Source organism: Lissotriton vulgaris, chromosome 10 (genome assembly GCF_964263255.1).
Source record: "Lissotriton vulgaris chromosome 10, aLisVul1.2, whole genome shotgun sequence".
Classification (NCBI taxonomy): domain Eukaryota; kingdom Metazoa; phylum Chordata; class Amphibia; order Caudata; family Salamandridae; genus Lissotriton; species Lissotriton vulgaris.
In genome coordinates this window covers 1,083,098,702-1,083,124,017 of record NC_141698.1, presented here as the reverse complement: position 1 = coordinate 1,083,124,017, position 25,316 = coordinate 1,083,098,702, and positions in this window count along the sequence as shown.

The window sequence follows — 25,316 nt, the reverse complement described above, 5'->3', positions numbered from 1 at the left end:
GTCCTCAAAACTTGTAAATAAAGCAATTTAAAATTTCCGAAGATGCAGAAAATTAGTGCAATAAAATCACATTTGAATCGCCAATGCAATCGTTCCACAGCGAGGAGGTGGGCTGGCAATTATTCATCGTAGCGCTATCAAATGCACTACCTTTGAGTTGCCAGACATCAAAGGAGCGGAGGCTATGGCCTTCTGCCTTGCCATCCATGAATCCTTTTCCTTCTCTGGTGCTTTGATTTATCGTCCACCTGGCCCATCGGCTAATTTTTTGGAAAGCATTGGAGATGCGCTGAGCGAGCTTACACTCAGGTTCGCACACTGCACGGTGATGGGAGATCTCAATCTCCATCTAGATTCCCCCAAGGAACCAGGCACTAGTGGGTTTATGGATATTATCAATATACTTGGCCTTACTTTGTTAACGCTAGAACCCACTCACACAGCAGGCCATGTTTTGGATTGTATTTGTTCTAATGTTGATGGCCTGTTAGTTAAATCTCCACACATTTTAACCTGGTCAGACCATAAACTTATTCCATTTCATCTTTTGGTGAAACAGAAGGCCCCGGTGAAAAGTGCCAATTTAAACTCTGTCAGTCGTAAGCCAGACTGGATAACTGCCTTTTCACGGCATGATCTTCTACAGAAGCTGAGAGCTAATAAACCTGTTCCAACAGGTCGCACTCTAACAGATTATTACCAATACTGTGAGTGGCTGGCAACATTTGGGTCATCCTTGGACATAAGGAAGAAGAAAATAAATTTACGCTGTCCTACAAATAGAAAGAGTGCCCCATGGTTTTCATTAGCTTTAAAAACCGTGTTGGGCGCAGTAAGATCTTTGGAGCGTAGGTGGCGAAGGAATTATGAGGTGGCTGCCCGTGATTTATATAAATCTGCACGTAGGAATTACCATGCCGCTATTAAGCTGGCAAAAAAACATACTACTTAGAGGTTATCTCTTCTTCTGACAAGGGACAGAAAGAGATCTTTAAGATAGTCAAGAGTTTTACCAACCCCACTACACTCTCTCAGGAGATTCCACCTTCCCTCCCGCTTTGCAATGCCATAGCCAACTATTTTGAAAAGAAAATCTCTGATATTGTTAAGGATTTTACACCCGTGCCATCTATTTCGACATATTCGGAAACAATGAGGATAGGCGTTGTGACAACTAACACTCCTCGCTTTGACTCATTTACGCATATCTCCCTGGAGGATTCACATCAGGCTATTTTAGCCATAAAATCTGGGTCTCCATTTGATCCCTGCCCGCCCATGGTCCTGCGAACCTTGGTTGAGGAGATAAACCCAACTATTACCAGTATCATCAATTCCTCATTGGCTACAGCAGTAATTCCAGGTGATTGGAAGTGTGCAGCGGTTATGCCACTACAGAAAAAAGCCCTGCCGGATCCAACTATTCTGTCTAACCTGCGTCCCATTTCCCTACTCCCTGCGGTGTTCAAATTGACGGAGAAATTCGTTAATTATCAATTTACGAGTTTTTTGGAGGAGAATAACATCCTTCACTCCAATCAATCAGGGTTTTGGTCCAAACACTCGACTGAGTCTGCTCTTTTGTTTACAGCAGAGACTTTACGAATGGCATTGGACCAAGGGAAGAAGGCCGTCCTGATCTTACTCAATCTATCGGCGTCCTTCGATACGGTCTCACACTCCATCTTGATTGACCGTTTGGAAAACGCAGGTATAGGAGTAATGGTGCTGGCATAGCTTACTAACTTCCTCTCTCAGAGACGTCAGGTAATAGTACTAGGTGACTACAAATCTGAAGAAAAGGTCATCAGCTCAGGGGTCCCACAGGGCGCCAGTTTGAGTCCTGTTCTTTTTAATCCTTACATGGTTCCCGTGATTGAGCTGATTGCATCCTATCAGATTGAAGTCATATCATATGCTGACGATACGCAGCTGATCCTAGTGTTGGATAGGGAGCTGCCTGGGGCTCAAGAAAATTTGATGAACGGTCTCACGGCTACATTTGAGTGGATGAATAACAATCACCTCAAATGTAACCCAGGGAAGACAGAAATATTGCCCTTTGGACCCCAAAATCTGTTTTCCCCTAAACAATGGTGGCCTGAGGATGCAGAGGCGCCTCCTAATACTATTTCTTCTGCGCGAAATCTGGGTATTAAATTTGATGACCAACTTTCATTCAAGCAGCAAGCGGTAGGCGTAGCTAGCTCATGTTTCCAGATTATCAAATCATTGAGGAAATTTTTTGAGCTTCTTCCTCTGGCAGCCAGGAAGACGGTAGCAGTAGCACTGATAACATCTAGATTGGACTACTGCAATAGTCTTTATGCAGACACCAATAAAGCAGTGCTGCATAGGCTACAGATGGTCCAGCATGCTGCTGCTCGCCTGGTACTTCGCTGGCCGAGAAGGTCATCTGCCACGAGCAGCGTACTGGCACATAGCGTTTAAAGCCATTCAACAGATATCTCGGACCTTGTGACTGAAAGGCTCTAAAGGTGATAACAAGAACCTTAAAAAGGACACGCTTGTGGATGGGCAGCCAGTGTAAGATCTTAAGCGCCGCCGAGGCAGATGACCTTCTCGGCAAGCGAAGTGCTCGCCTGGTACTTCGCTGGCCGAGAAGGTCATCTGCCTCGGCGGCGCTTAAGATCTTACACTGGCTGCCCATCCACAAGCGTGTCCTATTTAAGGTCCTTGTTATCACCTTTAGAGCCTTTCAGTCACAAGGTCCGAGATATCTGTTGAATGGCTTTAAACGCTATGTGCCAGTACGCTGCTTGAGGTCTGTCAATCAAAATCTTCTGGTGATTCCCAGAGTCAGATTGGCCACCAAAGGGGGGAAATCTCTCTTTGTACTAGGCTCAAGAGCTTGGAATAAATTGCCAGCTCAGCTTCGGCGTATAGTCAAGGAGAGCGAATTTAGGAAGTCTCTGAAGACATGGATTATAAAAAAGTAGAATAAGCAGGTTGAAGAGAAGTAGAAGGTTGAAGTAGAGTAGGCAGATTGATGAGGAGATCCATGTATTTAATTAAGATTCAGTGTAGAAGCACAGCACATCAGTTCACCACGAAGGTCTCCAGTAAAAACAGTAGTATGGAATCTGGAACCCAGGATGTAAGATGCAGGCACGCATCATACATTCCAGGTATCAGATCCATACAAAGTAAAACACATTGGAGGCATAAAGGAAGGATGACATAATAGAATGTAACACATCTTACCCCTAAAGAAAAGAACATTAATCCAAAAATCTGCTGGGAACTTTCCTTTGCCTATTGCAAGCTTTAACTCTAGAAGCAACTGATAAATTATCTTGAACCAAATTCTGAGGACATTTAGAGAAATCAACATTTGTTTCCCAACGGCTATTACCAGAAACAGGAGAAGAAAAACTATGTACATTTCCAACATCACTACATCTTGCAACTCTGCGAACATTCCACACTCTTCCATCCTGCGTGATCACACTATTTTTGAAAACCTTGACAACTTTGATGGGAGGAAAGAACTTAGAGAAACCCTTAACAAGAAAACCAGGTTTCCTAATACGCACCCATTCCCCCACCACAAAGTCATTAACCTTGGTCTTCATTTTGGAATCAAACAAAGTTTTCATTTTCAGTTGTTTGTCTTCAACACGTTTGGCCACGCAGGCAAGATCCACAACGGAATTATTTTTGTCAAGTTTCTTAATCCACCAGGGACATATATCAGATGGCGGCTCTCTTCCCTTAAGAAGTTTGAAGGGACTAAGCCCAGTAACAGAATGAGGTGTAATGCGATATGTCCATAACCTTTTCCTCACAACATCCAACCACCCATCATCAGAAACATGCATACCATTTATACAATCCTTAAGAACACGATTAAAGCGTTCTACTTGGCCATTTTCCCTGGGTTCATACAAGGACATAGTGTAATGCTTAACACCACAACCACTAAGGAATTTCTCAACATCAGCAGAAATAAGCTGAGCACCATTGTCTGTAACACAGGTTTCAGGAAACCCTTCCCTCGCAAAAACTTCTTTAAGGAAAAGAATGACAGACTGAGAAGAAGCAGTGCTAACAAATTTCACCTGTTATGTTATGTTATGTTATATTAATTTATTATGCGCACAGATACTCCAGCTAAGGAGCGTCCCGGCGCAGAGACAAGGTAGAACATAACACATGAAAACATGAAAGCACCTAAAACATGAATGTTTTTATGGCCCTCCGGAAAGTCAAGAGGTCCTCCATCAGACGGATTTCAACAGGAAGGGAGTTCCATGCTGACGCGGCCTTTACACTAAACGAGCGGCCTCCCATGCGACTAAGCCTGAATCTGGGGACCACAGCAAGGGCCAAGCCCTGGGAACGGAGGGTACGGGTGGGAACATAAAAGGAGAGACAGCTAGATAAGATTTCCGGGCCTATACCTCTCAGAATCTAAAAGGCAAGACACAGAACCTTAAAGAGGATGCGCTTCCTTACAGGGAGCCAATGTAGGGAACGAAGAACACCTGCCACCGAGCTGAATCTGGGCAGGCCGACAATCGCCCTCGCCGCAGCATTCTGAACCCGCTGCAGGCGGGTTAGCTCGGCCTGGTTGGCCCCAGCCAGAAGCGAGCTGGCATAATCCAGGCGAGAGATGATGGTTGCCTGGATCACCTGCTGCCTAGTCGGGGTGTCAAAGAACTTGAGAACAAGTCTCAAGCCCCTTAGCAATCCGAAACAACAGGCCGCAGTTTTTTTAGTGTGCCCTACAAAGGAAAGGCCAGCATCCAGCCAAACCCCCAGGTTTTTTACCTCCGATACCGGGGTTGGAGTAGGTCCCAACTCTGAGGGCCACCATTGGTCACCCCACAGCTCCACTCCCTTACCGACAACCATCACCTCCGTTTTTGTGGCATTTAGCTGGAGACAGTTGCCTGTCAACCAGCTGGCCACCGCCTTCAGTCCAGACAGAAACCTGGGGGCCTCAATCTCCGCATCCCCGCTGAGAGTAACCGCCAGCTGTGTGTCGTCGGCATATGAGACCAAAGTTAGGCCCCACTGCCTAGCGACATCAGCCAGCGGTCTCACGTAAAGGTTGAACAACGTGGGACTCAGCGAGGACCCTTGCGGAACCCCCATGGCCAGCGGTTGGAAATTGGACTTGAAGGCCACTTGGAGTGGTAGTCCACAAGGACCAAAGCATAACGAGCATTGTAAGGCAACTGTTTGAAAGGGCCAGATATATCAAATCCCACCTTCTGCCAAGGAAAATTGGGCCAACTCACAGGCTTGAGGGGAGCAGAAGTCAAATGAAGCATTTTGTCACTATTAACACAGTGTGAACCATCCCTTACCAGCCTATCCACCATCTTATCAAATCCCGGCCACCAGAAACTTTCTCTAATAAGGCGTTTCATTGAGGACATGCCAATGTGACTCTGATGAGAGAGAAGCAAAATCTTCCTCTGTAAGGACTGAGGAGGGATTAACTTACCAGCTTTGAACAGCAGACCACAAAACTCTTCGACCTCAGATGAAACCTGACAAAATGGAGCCAAATCGGCTGAAATACCCCTACAGGCCGGCCAACCATTCCTTGCAAAATCAAGAACTTGTTGACAAACCACATCCTTATTAAGTTCAGCAAACCACTCTTCTTCATTCAACGAAATAAATTCCTTAGAAACACAATCCCCAACAGAAGCAACAACATCAACCTCATTGTCCACGCTAGGGGCATCTTCACAAGGAAACCTAGAAAGAAAATCCGCACTTACCAGGAACATACACAATCTCAAAGTCATACTCCTGAAGACGTGAAGACATCCGAGCTATACGCGCTGTAGAATTCCATCCGCCACCAGGAGACAAAATCCCAACCAAAGGCTTATGATCTGTTCGTAGTACAAACCGATTACCCCACACATAATTCCTGAAATGCTCAACAGCCCAAATACAGGCAAGCAGCTCCTTTGCGATAACAGAGTATCTTCTCTCTGTAGACGACAAAGTCCTTGAGGAAAAGGCAACACACCATTCGTCCTTACCAGATGACTGACTCAAAACACTACCAATGCCATAGAGACTAGCATCGACCGTGATAATGCACTTCTTATTAACACAATAAGATTTTAAAGTAGGCGCATTAACAATTTCCTCCTTAATTTGCTTAAAAGCCTGTTCCTGTTTCTCATTCCAAATGAATTTAGCAGAATTCCTTGTTAACTCCCTAAGAGGCTCCATCTTAAAAAGCAAAATTTTGGATAAACTTGCTATAGTACTCGCAAAGCCCTGCAAACAAGAGTAATTTTTCCTTATTGTCAGGAGAAGGAGCTTTAACAATAGCATCAACAAGGTTCTTTTTCAGCACAACGCCATCACCTGAAAGGGAATGTCCTAAATAATCAACTGTTTTGCAAAAAAACTTGCACTTACTGGCTTTAATAGTCAAACCAAACTTCTCCAACCTGGAACAAACTTCCTTAAGATGAATGTCATGCTCTGAGAGGTTCTTTGAAAAAATAAGGATATCATCCTGGAAGCACTTGACGAAAACACCTAGATCCTTAAATATATGGTACATTGCCCTTTGGAAGACTGAAGCAGCCGACGCCAACCCAAATGGCATCCTCTTAAATTGAAATAATCCATGAGGAGTGATAAAGGCTGTGAAATGCTTGGAGTCTTCCGTGAGCTCGATCTGATGATATGCAGACCTGAGATCTAACGTTGAAAATACACACGCTCCATCTAACATACATAACATTTCATTAATGTTCGGTAACGGGTGACAGTCTGTGACCAAACATTTGTTCAAGGCTCTCAGCTCCACACACAACCTAATAGTTTTATCAGGTTTAATCGCCAAAACAATAGGCGAAACCCATTCAGAGGATTCTACTTCCTCAATGACACCATCTTTAACCATAGTAGCCAACATAATTCTGAGTTCCTCCCTGACACTAATGGGAACGCCTCTTAACCTTTGTTTAACAGGGACTGTATTAGGTTTGACTTTAATCCTATGTGTAAAACCATTCAACTTCCCAAGTTTGTCAGAAAACACATTCGGGAAAGAGTCAGAGACTTCTTTAGACATGGAAGCAATATCACACTCCCCATCAGATACAGCTAGTACGGACACAGGATCTTTCAACCTGGGATTCAACGTGACCCCCAACTTCGCCTGATCCCTCCATCCTAAGACATTCACTCCTTTCCATGCAACATACATTTTGATAACTGCAGAATTATTCTTAATAGTGATGGGAACTTCCTTAAAACCTATAAAATTGATTTCAGATTTATCAAAATTATAGGCAATGATGTCTGGTTTGCACAAAGAATTGATATCTACCAAGTCTCCAAACGACTCTACACAATAATCACGAGTGATTATAGTCCACGGAGAACAAGAGTCCACCATGAGTTCAAGAATTTTACCTAAAATGCTTACCAAACTTTTTGGAGATGATAAACTATCCGCTTGTGTCATATCAAATGGAGTTTGTACAGAGACAACAATTCCAGATTCTTTAACAGAAGAATCATCATTCCCTTCTTCTGCAACATAAGATACATTCCCACTAGAACGTCTAGAACGATTAAAAGGAGGTTTTTTATAATCATTAAAAGGTTTGGCAGAAGTCTTACACAGTTTGGAAAAATGTCCTGTACGTCCGCATTTATTACATTGTCTATTTATGGCAGGACACTGTGGAAAGGAAGCAATATGATCAGAATTCCCACATCTGAAACAATAAAAAATTTTCCTTTACCATCGTATTTATTAGGACCTTGAGTTTTTGTTTCCCGCACATTTACAGTGCTAACCTCACTACTAGAAGTAGAAGGAGTAGTGTGAACAGAAACTTTATCTAAAGATTTGATCCATTTATCTGATTGTTCCAGAGCTTTAGCTGTACTTATTGCCGTTTCTAAACTTGGATCGCCCAAAATCCACAACTGTTCCTGTACTTTCTTGCTCTTTACATGCACAACAATTTGGTCTCTGATCATCTCATCGGGTATCAGACCGAAATTGCAATGCAAAGAAAGTGCACGTAAAGCTGTCAAGAATTCATCGAAACATTCATTATCATCTTGTACTCTGGTATAAAATTTAAACCTATTCAAAGCTACACTGGTCACAGGTTTAAATCTGCCTCCTATCCTCTGTACAGCTTCATCATACACATTAGTATCACCCCCAGACCTAACAGGAGGCAATGTTCTAAAAACCAGTTGTCCTTCTGACCCAAGGCAATGTAGAAAAATATTTTTTTTCTTTCCGCTGACATTCTTTCACCATCCATAGCCTTGAGATAAGTAAAAAACTCTTCTTTCCATCTAGTCCATGGAATGGGCGGATCTCCTTTGGTTTGCAAAAACTTTGACGGTGGATCAAATTGCATGTTGGATAAAAGGGTGTTAATATAAACTCAAATAGGAATACAGTTCTTCACAAAACAATCAAACTAAACCATAAAGTAAATGAATGAAAAATAAAAAATAATCCACAAGGTGGCAGTCATGTGATGGTTTTGTAATCCAAAATTCCTTAGAGAGGCGAAAAACTATACAAAGCACACCCTTTTTCTTTAAACACAGCGTTAACACTACAGCGTGCTAAAGATAGACTGAATCCTGTTTGTTATTTCACTTCTTTTTTTTTTTTTTTTAAATTGTATCCCATATCAAACGCTTTAGAAATAAAAGGTTTAGTCACTAGTCTTTAAATAGTGAAACCGCTAATGAATAAACAGGTTTCATACAATCCTGCAATGTGTGAAAGTACCTTTTGCGCAGCGTAATGTTCAGAGAAGAAATCTCCACATCTCCGGTAACTCGATGTTGAGCGTTACCATGGAGACCTAAAATGGCGCTGTCACACAGTGCGTGATGACAGAGTAATGCGCAGTGACGAGTAGGAACGTTGCGCACTGAGATGGAGCGTATTCGTCACGGGCTGGTATGACGCTTACCTCGTCTCGAGCTTCTATTAAAGCGCAAAAAGGTTAAATTGATTAAAATGTGTAAGTCTTGACTTCTTACACGCAAAATTTCCGGAATAAAGCGTCGTAAGACCGTAGACACAGTCCTGCAGGTTGAGGTAACAGAAATCGTTTTCCAAGGTTTTCCTTTACACGGTGGATTCCAAATCTTCAAATTTCTGCTTCTGTGCTTCTGTAGGTTGTGGCAGAAATTGTCAGATGTCGTCGTCGCCAATATAAAAAAGTAGAATAAGCAGGTTGAAGAGAAGATCCATATATTTATTGAAGTTTCAGAGTAGAAGCGCAGCACATCAGTTCACAACGAAGATCTCTAGTAAAAACAGTTAGTATGGAATCTGGAACCCAGGATGTAAGATGCAGGCACGCATCATACATTCCAGGTATCAGATCCATACAAAGTGAAACACATTGGAGGCATAAAGGAAGGATGACATAATAGAATGTAACATGGATCTTCTCACTCTCCGACGCGGCTTGCAGAGCATTAGTGTAAAGCTTGTAATGTGTGAAATTGCCTTCTGTCCACCAACCTATTCCAGCGGGGTTGGGTGTTGAGCGCCAAGATGCTCCTTGGAGCGATAGTAGCGCTATATAAATGTGTGCTTACATTACATTACATTACATAAGCCTGTAATTAACATGGAAGAAATACTGCAAAGCCAATTGACGCGCTGGATACATTCCAAATTTAGAGCTCAATCGTGAATACGAATTAATAAAAATGAATAACATATAATTAAAGCAATCATAATCAGAACAGAAATCCAAAAGCGCCTCATGCTGTGTAAAATTGAACATCTCTGGCAACCTTAATGTACTGAAACAGATTTCTGCATATAACAGCTGGAAGGAAATATTATTACACAATAAGAGCATGGATTAAATTCTAGTACATGGATAGTTTTATGAGGCTAATTAATTGTATATCATAGACGCAATCAACACATGTCATATTCTACACAGAACAATTCCAGTGCCACGACGGGGTAATGTACCCCATTGTAATTCTGCATCTAAACTAAGAGCTATAAAAGGTAGTGTACCTTACTGTAAGGGCGACAATCTCAAATGTTGTAATTATGCATATGTCGGTGGTATGACATACAACGGAGTAGGCAATTCCTGTGTATGTGCGCCCCTCATCCCAAACAAGTGATAAAAATATATATACAAGCGGTATTCACTGGGTTAGAGTAGACAGTGGGAAGGTTAATAACCACCATAGGTCAAAAAGGGAAATTTGGATTATATCGACAACCCAGGATCAATATCCAAAAACGATAAGCACCTTACTCTAGAAGAAAAATCAACAAGCCAATTATATTTCAATTGTGACAATAACAATACGTATATGCAGGTGCGATCCCTATTATGGGCCAACCACATGTCCCCAATATATATATATATTTATATTCCCTTGTTTAAAATCATCTTATTTTAATTTAATTCATGATTTGCTTTTATAATACAGATGCTATGACTAGAGCTTAATTAAAATCATCTTATTTTAATTTAATTCATGATTTGCTTTTATAATACAGAGGCTATGACTAGGGCTTAATTAAAATCATCTTATTTTAATTTAATTCATGATTTGCTTTTATAATACAGAGGCTATGACTAGGGCTCACAGGAAATAAACGATTATTCATTTATCTCATCTAGGAGAATTTATGGAGCATGGAGCACAGCAAAGAAGACAAGATGGAGTATGGAGAGTATTTGGAGAGACCATATGCTTAGGAGGATGGCTGTGAACACATTTGATAGTAACAACAAGAAATCTATTACAGAAAGAGGAAAGCGAGCTACCCTAAAAGATTGGCAAGGAGAGATTTAGGGCGAAAAACTAATTAGAAAAAAATTAAAAGTATGGAAAAGAAATGGAGTGCAAGGATAAAAAGTACATATACGAAGGGAAAGGAAATGTGAGGATCAGCCATCAAGGACGGAAAGTAGGAAAAAGTAAACTTGAGTAATAGGAAATGTAGGTTCTAAGATGTTCCAATATTGTTGTACGGCTTTATACTTCCTAGTAAAAACTGTGTGTATATTGGACAACATAAACATCAGGCTTGTGCCAGATTGATTCTATGCACACCCCCAGGATATGCTGGCTTTAATCCTGCCAGCCCACAGACCACTATTGGTACCCCAAACCTAACCTGGTAGGAGATAGATTGTGCAACCTCAGGACATGATGACAAACCTGATTTCCCAAGGAATTATGGCAACAAATCTAGAGCTATTTGTTTGGACTCTCATGCATACCCAAAGTATTACACAACCTGCAGTTTCACAATACATTACAGCATTGCGATTTTTGAGTATAAAGTGTGTGCTGTAATGATCAATAAAAGGAAACTGAATAATGTAATTACCATTAGGAGAATAGCTAAAAAGATGAACAAGTCCACCATTGTGCTAAAACAGTGCTCCTACATAGTGCTCCGTAACATAGTCTTGCCTAGGGCGGGTGATCTGTGAAATCCCTGCTTGGTGGTCTAACTTTCCCATTCCCGCTGGGCAAGTGCCATCAGGCTGTCCATCTTGTGGACGTGTCGGAAAACAGAAAACAGCTGAGCAGGAATTCTGGCATACAGTGACCTTGCAGTGTCAGTGCTCCTCTGACCTAACTAAGGAAGTGGTTCTGCATGTATAATAAACAGCACCCATATGAACATGTTGAAACCCCAGTCAGGTTGCAACCGTTTTTTCTAGTTTGATAGCTTTGTCGTTTACCGGACAATAACAATAATGAGATTTGTGCAGTAAACTTTATCCCTCGTTTAAGGTTTCACAATAGTGTGTCTACAAAGTTGAAATATAATATACATATATCTTTGCTGCTGCTGTTTTACCTGTGCCATTAAAGAACAACTGAGGCCAGATCCTGTGGTCCGTCTCCTTTCTATGCCTCGCCGATCGTAGTGATTGGAGGTTGCTTGGGGAGTATCTGTGTGCATTTGACGATGGAAGACGGTTTGCTTCCGGTAACGGACCCCTCTCCAGAAGTCGGCATTCACTCACAAACACTTTTGTTTTTAGATCCTGTTGGAATTGCAGTGAACGCCCCCCTCTGACAACCGAGAAACTCTACTGGCGCGGAGGCGAGGAAACGATCAACACCTGTAATGTAACGTAATGTATACTTGTAAAGCATACTGTTGCCGAGCGGCGTCCTGGCGCTGTATACAGCTGGGGAACCCGTCCTGGCTTTCCCTGTGGGACTGTCCCTCCTGGGTATCCCCAGGGTGGAGCCAGGCATCCCCGGAGTTGATGGGGCCGTTGTGGAGATTAGGCAAGCTAATACCCAGAGTTGCCGAGTGGGACCCCTGGTTAGAGAAGGCATTGAGGCGAGAATTATCGAGTCCGCTGACACTGGTCCATGTCCCTGCCGCGTCAGGAATTGAACCCTGGTCCCGGGCCGATCTCTGCTTTGGGTCTGCCGCCTCTAACCAGTGAGCCACACTACTCCACCTGGGTCGGAGGACTCGGGGGAAGACCGAAGTACAAGCTATGCGGTCAGTTCGGAGGTAGTACAGAGGTGGGGAGGTCGGAGCGGTCGGCCATTAACACAGTGTAGCTGCCTGTGAAGATTTGGCGCTACGTATGGAAAACGCACAGGTTTGCAGCAGCATGTCGGCAGAAGCTGTCTGTGCTAGGGCTGTAGAGGCAGAGGAGCTTTTTGGTAACATTCCGGCCGGACCAATCGGCCCCAGAAGCATCCCCAGCAGTAATGAAGCTCAAGAGAATATCACAATGAAACCTCTCTTCAAGGAACTAGGAAAAAATAAAAGACTTGAGATAACTAAGTGGTGGGAACACTATTCATTGAATAAATACGCGGACGTGGGAAGAGTGCCGAGGGGCCTGAGGATTATGTTGGCACCCAGTTTCGATAAAACTAATCCCCTAATGCTAAAGGAATGAGGACAAACACCAGCATTAAAGCACGAAAGGGAATGGTACATCCAACCCTTCCGCAATTGGGGCTCTGATAAATGTCATCAATGAGGAGTCTGTGAGCGTAGACTCTTTATCACTCTCGAGTGGGTCAAGCAATGACTTGGAGTCAACAACACAATCTGGAATAATTCTTAATTTGGAGGAGGAATTGGATTTTTCAGTCAAGGAAAGACTGGAATCCTTGAGACCACGACTAAAGAATCCAACAACAACCGCAGGAACAAAACAAGCATTTACAATGCAATAGGTCTCGTAGTATTTAAGTTAGAGTTTTTTGTTTTGCTTGGCATAGTTTTTTTATACTGTATTTTGTAATGATTTTTCTGCATTTATGTGCTTTTATGATCATTATCTTGTCCGAATAAGGAACATTTGAATTGAATTGGGGGGGTGTGTATCAGTGCGTGGCTATGTTTGTGTGTGATGTGTGTCTGGGTGCGAGATGTGTGTACTTTCTGTAACTAGAAACATTGAGCTGTGCCCCCTGAAAACTCTCTCCCCACCCTGGCCCCATCAACTGCCACTTGGAGATATGCCTAAACGAGGAAGCGCCGTAGACTAGACATATCAACTGAACTCGCTGTACTATATAGCAAGGAACGCTGACGCTCTGAGGTTACTCGCACTCACTGACCTGCAGTTACATCGTCACATGCCATTTCGAAGACATGAAATGCCTCATAACAACCGCACTGGAAACCACCGCGCAAAACACGCCCAGCAGCTTCGGAGAAACAGGTCCTGGCTGAGAACTGTAATGGCTATTGGTACAGAAATCACCCTAAACACACTACCACAAACTTTACACCGCACGGAAACATAACATATCACCCGCCGAGCAAACTCAGGCGTTTTAAACTCGCACCGATTCAGGGCACGTTCACAGCTGCTTGCTACAAACTGAGCTGCCGCAAAGGTATGTAAAGCAACTTTGACGAGAATAAAGGAATTCAAATCTGTTCACTTGGATGCCACGGGTCAAATCCTGTCTGAAGGAATTAGTAAACTGTAAAGTGGCAATACAGGCCAATAGGAACACGCCGATTCCCCTGCGAGGGAAGGGGAAGCGGAAGACAGGAAATTGGGGCTAGCCCACTACCTGGGTGAAGCTGAAAATAGCACGACTGTTTTGAGCCCCACTTTGTTACATAGGTGCAAAAAGGGATCTGAAAGTCACAAGGGCTAAGGGGCAGGTCTAGGAAATATTCAGCAAAAAATGATCACATTGCATGCGTCAATGAGAGTTATTAGGTATAATATGCGGCACTCGGTATTCTATAGGTTTCGGTAATGAATCCTATACGGATAAAAAGGAGATGCAAGTTATTGTTTTTAAAGAAAACAATACAAAATAATGCCTTGCATGGAAGCATACGAGCATAATTTTGTAAACTATGTCTTTACTACCTCCAAGAGTAAAAATGTTATGAAAATCCATACAATGCTGTATTCAGCAGAAAACAAGAGGTCGTGACCATCTTTTTGTTAAGGAAGACACGGAGAGCCTCTTTTCAGCACTTCTAAGCATATGTCACAAATATAACAAGAAAAACAGAAGACGGAAAGAATCCACGGACGAAATACACAGAGGCCGCCCCGGAAGTCAGGCATGGTCGCCTGTGACGGAAGAGGTGTGTGTGTGCGTGTATGCTCGTGTGTGTATGCGATGGTGACGGCGGGGGAGGGGGAGGGGGGCCTCGGTGCACTTGTGTGTGTGCGTGTGTGTGTATGTGTCAGGGGGGGGTGTCCCTGTATGTATGTATGTATGTGCGTGCGTGCATGGGCGTTTGTGTGTGTGTATGCGCATGCGTGTGTGGTGCTTTCGCTTCCCAGGAGATAGCGCCAGGCCACAGCGCGCGTTCCAGTTACAAATCGGCTCGAAGGATGCGCGTGGCCGAAACTGTCTCCTGGGAAGCACAGTCGCTAACAAAAGATCTCTAGCGGAGACACAGCGCTGACGCGCTGTGTTCGCTACGAGACCTAAAAAGGCGAGAGAGAAGAAACAAACGTATTAAAAAATCAACAACCAAAAAAGAAACAACAATCAACCTGGCAAAAGAAACGCAAGTATTTGACAAGTCTGTCATCAATCTATCGGAGATAACTTTATCTGCAGCAGAAAAACAACTGTTATCACTGGGTATGAATTTCTGCCCTAAACAACCATTTAATTATGCAGCTACCCGGATAGATGTTTTTTGCTTTATAAGAAAGTTGAAACTTAAAAAATTCTTCTAGATCCAGAAATTGAAGGAATGTGGTGTGCCTGATTCTCGTCCTCAAGATGCCATGATAGAAGGTGAGGGCGTCATAGCAGGTGATGTATCCACCCTTTTAACGCTACATGATTTGCACGATGCAACAGACTCGCAGCCATGTGGCCCGGATGTGAATTTGAGCACACAGGCTAGGCTGAGTAAAATAAATCGGTTGCAAAAAGGAGCTGGACTAACCCCTTTCAAGAGCAAATCTACTTTTGTTCCACTGGCCACGAAGGATGCAATCGACACCTTTCACGACTGTGTTACCAATGAGATAAAGCAATTGTACAGGTCCACCAAAAATAGGGGCAGAAAGAAGTATGATCGACGGCAGGCAGAATATTCCACTCTAATGAACCAACTTTCCAAGAACACTGACATAGTGATTAAAACATCTGACAAAGGTGGTAATGTTGTCATTTGGCCTTAGAAAGATTATACCATTAAAGCTTACAGACAACTACAAGATATTCATTGCTATGAGAAATCTAGCCATAAGGAGTATGAGAAAGCTAAAGATACCCTTTTGAAATTACTACACAAATGGCGCAGGGAGGGCCTGATCTCAATGGAGGATTTCAAACTCATGCACAATGAATTCCCTGTCCTCTCTGTGTTTTATTTGATCCCTAAAGTTCACAAATGTGTCATTCCTACGCCAGGACGACCTATTATTTCGGCCATAAAGAGTGCTAGTGAACATGTGGGACAATATATTGTTTTCTTTTTACAGGAGATGGTGCGCATGCTGCCCAGTTTTGTTAAAGATACAAGTGACTTCTTGAAAAAACTTGATGAATTGGAGTGGAATAATGATATGCTATTGATAAGTTTAGATTTAGAGTCTCTCTACACGGGTATTGGACACACCAGTGGTTTGCAAGCCGTAGCATACTTTTTGAGCAAAAGGTCAGTTGAGCACTATGAGCATAATAAGGTTACTATTAGTCGCATAGATTGGTGTCTCAACCACAATTTTTTCCTGTTTGGTAAGGACGTGTGGAGACAGGTAAGGGGAGTGGCTATGGGATCCTGTTTCTCCCCCAGCTACGCGTGTTTACACGTGGGCTGGTGGGAGGAACAGGTCCTGAATACCCAGCACAAAGTGTGGATTCAAGAAAAAGGTGTGAAATATCTTCGATATATAGACGATATTTTCATTCTGTGGCAGGGAGATGAGGATGAGGCAACTATGTTTGTCAATGAGATCAACGACAATTCCCTTAATCTTAAGTTCACGTCGAAAATCAGCAAACAGGAAATGGAGTTTCTTGATGTGAAGGTTTTTGTCAAGAATGATAGACTAGAAACCACACTTTTCAGAAAGCCCACGGCGGGTAACACCACCCTGCATGCTGCCAGTCTCCATCCCAAACATACAATAAGGAGTATTCCGTTTGGGGAGATACTACGGCTAAAAAGAATATGTGGTTCACCCGTTGAATTTGACAAATGTATACTGGAAATGAAGGCTAGACTCAGGGAGCGGGGCTACTCTAACGCTTTATTGCAGCAGGCATTAACTAAGGCAGAGACGCGCCCTAGGGAGAGTCTTCTTCAGTCAGCTGCAGCTAGCAGTGAAGAGACAGAGAGTGTAGAAACACCTACTTTTGTCACCTATGACTGTCCTAGGCTAATCGCGTCCTTTAGTAACTAAGAAAATAAGATTAGATCAATTATGAAAAATAATTGGCCTATTTTGCTAACTGATTCTCTACTAGGCCTGCAGTTGCCTGACAAGCCATTAGTTACCTTTCGAAGGGCAAGAAACATGGGATCTCTGCTTGATACTAGTAGCCCAGAAACACGACAGACCAGTATATGGTTAAAGCCTGCCACAGGGTTTCACAAGTGTTCCACCTGTAGGGCTTGCAAATTTGGAAGTAACAAAACACACTATCGAACGCCTTTTCAACAAAAAGATATTCCCATTGTTGGCAGCTTCAACTGGAAAACTGATTTTGCAGTATATGTTCTGACGTGCACCTGCGGCCTTAATTACATCGGCAGTACTAAATTGCAGGTGCACGTCAGGATCCTACAGCACCTCAGAGCCATCCTGCACAATGACCCCACCTACCCGGTGGCACGCCATTTTAAGAAAAAACACAATAATGACGTGGCCTGCCTATCGTATTTTGTAGTAGGTGCTGTTCCAAAATTGCGTAGGGGTGGTAACAGGGAACAGAAGCTGAGGCAGTTGGAGACTATCATGATCCTAGAATTCGATAGTAAATGGCCTAATGGTTTGAATAATTCTGAGGACATGTATACCTTCCTTTAGAACTCCATCTGTGTTTTGTACATGCGGTTCAGCTCTTGTGGCTACTAAGTGATGTCTGGATAGTATATGCCCTGCTTTTTGAGTTTGGCCCAGGCGGAAGAATACTGGTGTTTAGGTTCCCTACCACCAAGTATTGTACTATCTGAAATTCCAGCCTCGGTGCACTTGATATTCTAGTTTCTGATTAAAATTCTATTTGGCAGTCAGGTTCCCTGTTGCCCCACTAAATAGCTTCATCATCTTGTTGTATATATAATGAAATTCTGCTCTCTCTTCCTGATTTTATATGGTGTTCACACTTTTTATATATTGGATGTGATAGGGTGTTTTTAGAATTGTGACTTTATATGTGATTTTAACAATGAATTTAGGTTTTTTCCTGGATTTTATATTGTCATCAACATTTTTAACACAGTTTCTATATCCCATCATCCTTCACGTGGCACTTTATTCTGAAAATTCTTTGCACTTTCGTATTTGCACAGCTACTTTTGCACAATTGGTTATGGAGTTACTTCTAATTATATATATATATAAAAATGTTTGTGATGTTTACATTAGATCGCATATTTTTAAAAAAACTAAAAAAATGTCTTTTTGCACGTCATAATGTTTTTTACATTTCCCCTGAATTGCTAATTTAGTGTTTTGAAATACTGACGATGGTTAAAGTTTATTATTAACCATGGAGGGATGAGCAAGTAAAGGATTTATCCGGGAAGATTCTGGGCTTACCAGTTCGCTGTAGATATATACTCAGCAATGAGCATTTAAGCCGTTATGTGAAAGCTTATACGATTTAAAATCTTAAATTGTTTATCTTGCCACCTCCATTTTCTTCTACTGTTTTTGCATTTATGCACTCTATAAATGGCAACTCATAAAGAACTACTAGTTTATTTACTATGTCTATGAGCATATGATCGCTGATGCCATTTGACTCAGGGGGCGTGTCTTTTGTACTCACAGCATATATAATAATTGTAAATTAAGTAACAATTTGCATGTGATCAAGGGCCCGCGAGCCCGAAACGCGTAAATTGCTGCTGTTGTTTTACCTGTGCCATTAAAGAACAACTGAGGCCAGATCCTGTGGTCCGTCTCCTTTCTATGCCTCGTCGATCATAGTGATTGGAGGTTGCTTGGGGAGTGTCTGTGTGCATATCTTGCTGTATATCAACATCATATTTATCAGTATTAAAATAGTGCCATGTGGTAGTGTTCTAAACGTAATTCCATCGCAAGTGATTGTTGCCCCATCGGATAACATGGGCTGGCATTGGGACATTACCTCTATGTCCAGCTCTATGATGGCCCAGCTGATTTCTTTCAAGTGTGTGCTTTTTTACTCCTTGACACACTGGTGGCGTTGTGGTGTAACCAGCGTCTACTTAGGTGACACTTCAGAAAGTGCCCACCTAATTTAATCAGTGTTCCCATGCCTTGGCTGAATTTTCGAAGCCTTGCTGCCCACACATAAGTCTGACCTCATGCTTGGAAGATGGTGTTGCTCCCGGAGGTCAGAGACAATGGACCTGTGTGAGCAGGACGTGACACCTCCGCCTACACATGATGACTAGTGAATTGAACTATGTAGGAACTGGGGTCACCAGGCCCCCGGGGGGTAGCTTGGCCCGAGCGGGTAGGCACCCGAAGCTTAGGCGTAAAGTGACCTCACAGCACACACATCCACTGAGACAGGTAACACACACAATGACTGAGACCACACCAGTGAGATTGATTAAAACAATGTACTTTTATCTGGATTAAGGTCACGGCTGATAGACCATTCGGGCGATCAGGTAATCAAGGTAGCTTTAACTCAATTCGCATTCCATTAAAAGAGTATACTTTTCATTACTCAGCCATAAATAGATAAATAATAAATAGTAAATAACTGTAGGCCTGGCATCAGCCTTGCTCCTAGTCAGCACCTGTAAGAAAATACACGGTAATAACTTCTTTGTCAAAATTATATCGTATCACCCCCTGCAAGAAATTCACTAGTGGAAACCTCCATCAATATAGCATTTAGCAGGGGCAGATCTGGTGCATGAGGTCGCAATCAGCTTCTCAATAAATAAGCAGTATGAACATTACATCAGGCCAGGATAGACATTTCGATTAAAAACTAGGCAACATCCTTAAATCAGAGTGAACAACCTCTTACGGCAGGTATAAACATTTCCTTACTCAGGAGTAACATTATGTAAAGCAATCACCACACTCCTGGTAGTAGGGTCTAACAGTCGCCTGTAACCAACTACTTTCCCCAACCAGGGGTTAACTTGGACCAACTTAGGCCTCAAAGGTGTCTCTTGGGGCTCCGAGACAGCTCCAGTACTTGGGAAGGATTTCACAGGGCCAACGGGGCCCAACAACAGTATACCCCAGGGGAAGGGGCGAACTCGGGGCCTCCTGTAGCCTTCAGGCCTCCTTGGCCCCTTGCGGCGATGTCAGCAGGCCTCGGGGTGAGAGGGGCTGGCTGCAGGCACAGCAGGGCGGCACGGGCCCCGTGCTGATGGTAGGGCCAGCCCGAGGGTGTAACAGCTCGGAGGGGCTCTCAGGCTCTTCCGGAGCCCTCCGATGGTGAAGATGCTGGTTCCCGGGCCTGTCGTGAAGTCAGCGGTGTGGGGGACCAATGGAAAGGATGACAAGGAAGGACCTGGCTCTCACGGCCAATAGGGGCGCAGATAATGGGGGTGCGCCAGCCAGGACTAATGGCTGTGCGGTGTTTGACGGGGCGGGATCCAGGACGACGCCCCCGTCACGTGATGGTGGAGACAGGCTACAGGGCCTGGCGCGGCCTTCTCCTCAAATCGCGGCATGACTAAGATTTACGGCAGCCCTCTCCTGGCCCCCGGGGGCCACCGTGGGGGTGATGAGGTCGGCGCTTCTGGGCCGCAGAGGCCGCGAACGGCGCCTGAGCCTCTGGCGGGGCGGCAAAGGCCACGGCGGTGAGTGGTGCCACCAACGCTTCTCCTCAGCGCTTCAAAGCACAGAGCTAGCAAGGCTTCGAAGCGCTTCTCCTGGGGGCCCAGCGCTTGGGTGAGACGCGCTATGGGGGCAGTCACACAGTTCTAGCAGGACAGGCAGTCTGAGTAATAGCGCTTCTCAGGTACAGAGCTTCAAGGCACAATAGCTTCCAGGACCTCAGCGCTTCTCAAGGGGGCACAGTAGGGGAGCGCTGGGTAGGCAGTGAAGGCAGGACAGCGCAGGGGCCACAGGTGCAAACAGAGGGGGCAGAGATGGCACAGCCCAGTACCTGGTTGATCCCCAGTAGTCCTTGTCAGTTCGGTTTCTTCTTGGTGCTTGGTGGTTCTGGCGCCCTTTTTTGGCAGCAGATTCTTGGTTGCTTGAATAAGGGGGGTTGAGTTGAAGGCTGCTGACAGGTTTCCTCAGCAGGTCACTGTAAGTGGCCCCTGGGTTCCCCTCCCGCCGGGCCAGATCAGTGGGCTAGTTCAGTGTTCCTCACACAGCTTGGTGGGCAGCGCCTAAACCTTGTCACCCCCAGTGGTATAGGTTTCTGACTAGGCCCTACCGCCTAAGTCTCCTGCGTAGGGTCCCCCAGGTCAGTGATGCCCCAACTGACTGGAAAGTGTCTCTCCTTTTTCTTTTATAGTCCCAGGTCAGGTGACCACTCTCGGAGATGGCAGTTGGTGACCACTCCCCTATTCCGGAAGGTTCCAGGAGCTTCCTCACTCTAGCTATGGGCAGGGAAGGCAGGCTGGTATGGCAACAATGTTTAAGGGTTCCAGCCAGCTCCTGGCAACTAGGGTGCTACTATCAAGTCCACTCTGCAGTAGCAGGGGTCAGTGGCAGCCATGTTGGGGGAAGAGAGCACCTGCACCTTAGCACTGATTTTAATATTACACAGGGCATCTCAACCTCTCAGGGAAGAGGGCCAAGTCCAACAAACTGGCAATGCAGTGAGCCTCATAGGCTTCATTCATGACACTGGTCAATTTAACAGTCCCCAGCTCGAGGACAACCCCTTCCCCTGCCCCAGGCACTGTATTTCATGGGCAGATGGGAAATTCGCTATGCAGGAGGCATGCACCTCCACAAGGCTGACCCCACTTCCATGGGTTGGCTGCTGAGGTGAACCGCTGAGGATGGTTCTGGCAATCTTGAATTTAGGCTGAAACAGGTTCTGATTAACTTTAGTGACATACAACATCAGGATGTTGTTACTACTGAGGTGGATTAGCCACAGGACATGATTCCAAATGGCTATTAGACCTCACACCCACTAACATTCTCAAAATCTAGGATTTAAGGGGCACCCCAGACACCAGAACCTCAGGTTGATCATGATACCAAGAGACCCGTTACACAACATAGTAGGAGTCCACGAAGAGAGGTGCATCTCTGGTAGCCACCCTGTACTCGCTGGATTTCAACTTGGTCATGGCAAGAGTTTAGTTAGCAAAGGAATGGGAACCCCTCTACAAACCCCAGACATCACAAGAACTCCCTTTGTTTAGAGGATCTACTCCCCTGCAGTTGGCAGGCACAAACTGCAAAGTCCACAACCTTAAAGTCTTGCACCCCAAGCCACCTGACATGGCTGCTCCAAGTCCTTGTGTAGGTGGATTCTGGGAACTGTTGTCCCAACCCTCAGTGGGGCTCAGCTTTCTACACCATTCCCCTGGTTCTCTGGATAAATATTTCTCTAACCAGAGTGCTTGAAGATACCAAGGCTTGTTGGTTTTAAGTTCAATGACAACCTGCTTGATTGAATGCTTAGAAAGCAGAGATATATCTGCTCAAAGAACCAACCACTCCTGTGGCTCCATCATAAAGATCTTGCATGTGTTTCTTACCCTTTCTTGGGACATCTGCCAGTTCTTCTGGCCACAGATCCTGTTCAGCACCACAGGTAGCCAAGAGCACTTCTACACCGAGCCCCCGAGCGAGGTAGATTGGTCCAGGACCAGCTCCTTGCTTTAATTCTAAAGGGTTTTGCTCAACTCACACATGCAAGTACCATTGTGCTTAAGTAACTATTTCAACACCGCAATTCTGATTTACAGCTCCGTTTGACAGCTGAAAGTGCACCTCTGCACCTCATTCACTTTAAAGAAGTAAAATTGTGCTAGCTACTATGAACTGTTCTTAGACCTTCAGAGACCTTAACTCCGAGTGGGTTCCATTGAACTCACCCTTTAAAGTATCAACTGCATATATGTGTTTTCCCACTGAACATAACGTTAATATTTTTCGCATTGCAAGTATTGATTTATTTATTGTTTGAAAACTGATAGCTCTGGTCATACTGTATATATTGATTTCATTTTTGTATCTAAAAATATATCAAAATCAGAGACATTTTTTCTAAAGTTGTGTTGGAATCCTCTCAATGTGTGTCAATAACTTATTGTTCATGTTGCTGAAAAGCTTCACAATTGTTCCTCTAAGTAGCCTGTATGCTCCTTGTCACTCCACCAGGACTGATAGAAGGTATACTTAGAGAGTACACTGAGAGCAGGTCTACTGAGACAGTACCCGGGTTCCATCTTTGCATATTTTATCAGTATTGCACTGTAAGGCTCCCCTGCAAGACCACATACTTCTACCATACAGAAAACACACTTTATCACACAGGAATCTCAATCGAAGACGTCACTCATGATTAATCACATCCACCAAACCTGAGAAGCAGAACAAGGACAAGTTATCTCTCACCGCCCTGGAATGAAAGCTAACAAATTGCGATAAGAGTTTTACTGGGCAGGTTTGCATTAGACAGTATTGAAACTCTTTGTTTTTTGACCTGATCTTAAGATACTTTTTCTCATACAATTGTCTTTTTATTTCTGCATTCAAGTGCGATCTGTAAGTCAGGATTACAGTTGTTGAGCGATAAAACAAATGCCAAAAGGTTTTTCTCAGTTCCCCTTCAAATATCAAAATCATTATGAATATACTGAAGCAACATTTCCAACTTATGGCTATGTGAGTTTCTAGGATTGGAAATATAGGCTTCATACAATTGGTCCATGTAAAGTTCTCTCAAAAGGTGATGGGAGGAATGCATGAAAGTAATCTAACCACAGGCACTCATACGGGTAGCATCCCCTTTAATGGTTCTTTTGCTCACCGTGCCACCTCGGTTTATACCTTGCCTTTGGCAAATCAGTCATGACCCTGCTCCTCATTAGAACCATCCAGTTGAACTTCCAGACTACGTCCTCTCTGAAGGCAAACACAAACAAACCAGGTTTGAACCGAGGTGGAAGACAAAGAAAACAGAAGTAAGAAAGGTGGTGAGAGTAAGAAAAAAAACACTCCCTACTATGAAACAATAATAAGAAAACAAAATAAGAATTGGCAAAATGAAAAGACTGCCAGCTAGTGTCAGACCGATTGGCTTTACCAGTGCTTTTTTCCTTGATACTGTATCAGGGCCTAATCCTGACTTGCTTTACAGAGGTTCCAACACCTGTACACATTTCTTATTACAGCAATAAGACTCTACACATGGTCTAAAAATCAAAGCAGACTATACAATAAAAAAATGTAAGTGGCCGCCTTCACTGCAGACTCAGAATAGCTCAAAGGTTTACTTTCCACTCCTCTTTATACCTCACAGTTCTTGCAGTGCCGAGAAGCTCCTCTCAGATACTGTCCCCTCTAAGGACAGGTGCAGGGCTTTCAAAATTTTAATTTTGGTCTCATCTTTCAGTGTCTTTCTACTTCTGTTGAACACAAGGTCTTAAGTAGGTCCTTTTGTCCAGTTTCATCTTGATTCAAGTAACTCAAACAGCTACTCTGGTAAGATGCAGAACAGATATAATATACAGCTCAATGGTGCCAGGATAGGGTTCACTGCTTACAAGTTAGTGTCAACATCTAAAATTGCTATCACATCTTCTAGGTCCCCCATTCTATTGGTGATTCAAAAGTCATCCCCTAACAAATTAAGATATCTTTGTCCCATTTGTAAAAAGAAACACCTAAAATAAAACGAATTGGGAACTGCACTGAAAATAATCAACCATGAAATAAAAAGAATGTCAGAGTGAGAAGACAAGAAACAAAACAGCAGGTATAAAGTGAGAACGTTGAGTAAAATTGAAGACATGAACTATTGATACAAGAAAGTAATGAAGTAAAGAGTGGTAAAAGTAACAATATGGAAACACATAAAATGTTAGAAAGGATAAAATAAAGACAGCATAAAGAAGAACTAGGAAATAAAAAGAAAGTATGGAAGTTGGAATAAGAGAACGGATACAGTAAGAATGAGAAAAGAAAATGTTCTGGACAAGAGAAAGTCCAAGATACAAAATAGAAAAAAAGCAATGAGGAAAGTTGGAAGCCTATACAGGATGAAAGAATAAAATACAAGACTAAACAAATGAGTAGGCAAAACCCATAAAATTGAACAATGAAGGAATAAAAGAATGTATGAAGAGAATGAAGTGAGATTTAGAAAGTAAAAGTGAGAAAGGCAACATGAAAGGACAAGAAAGCAGTTAGGAGAAAAACACAGAACAGAAAGACAAAGAAATCAAAGCCAATGCACGATCCACTTTCATCCAATATAGGCCAAATTAGCACAAGTTCATGGGTAAACTTGTGAGCAGTAGCACCACGCCAAGGTTTTGACCTTTGCTACTGAACATTCACCCAGCCGCGGGGCAGTGAGAGTACCGGCCGGGCGGTGACGTGGGGAGAGGGAGGGGCAGGATGAGGGGTAGTAATGTATGGATTACGGAGTTTAACAGGTAAGTAAACATATTAAAAAAAAAAATTGTTGTGCGCACTGCATCGCATTTGGTGTTGCAGTGCACGCAACAA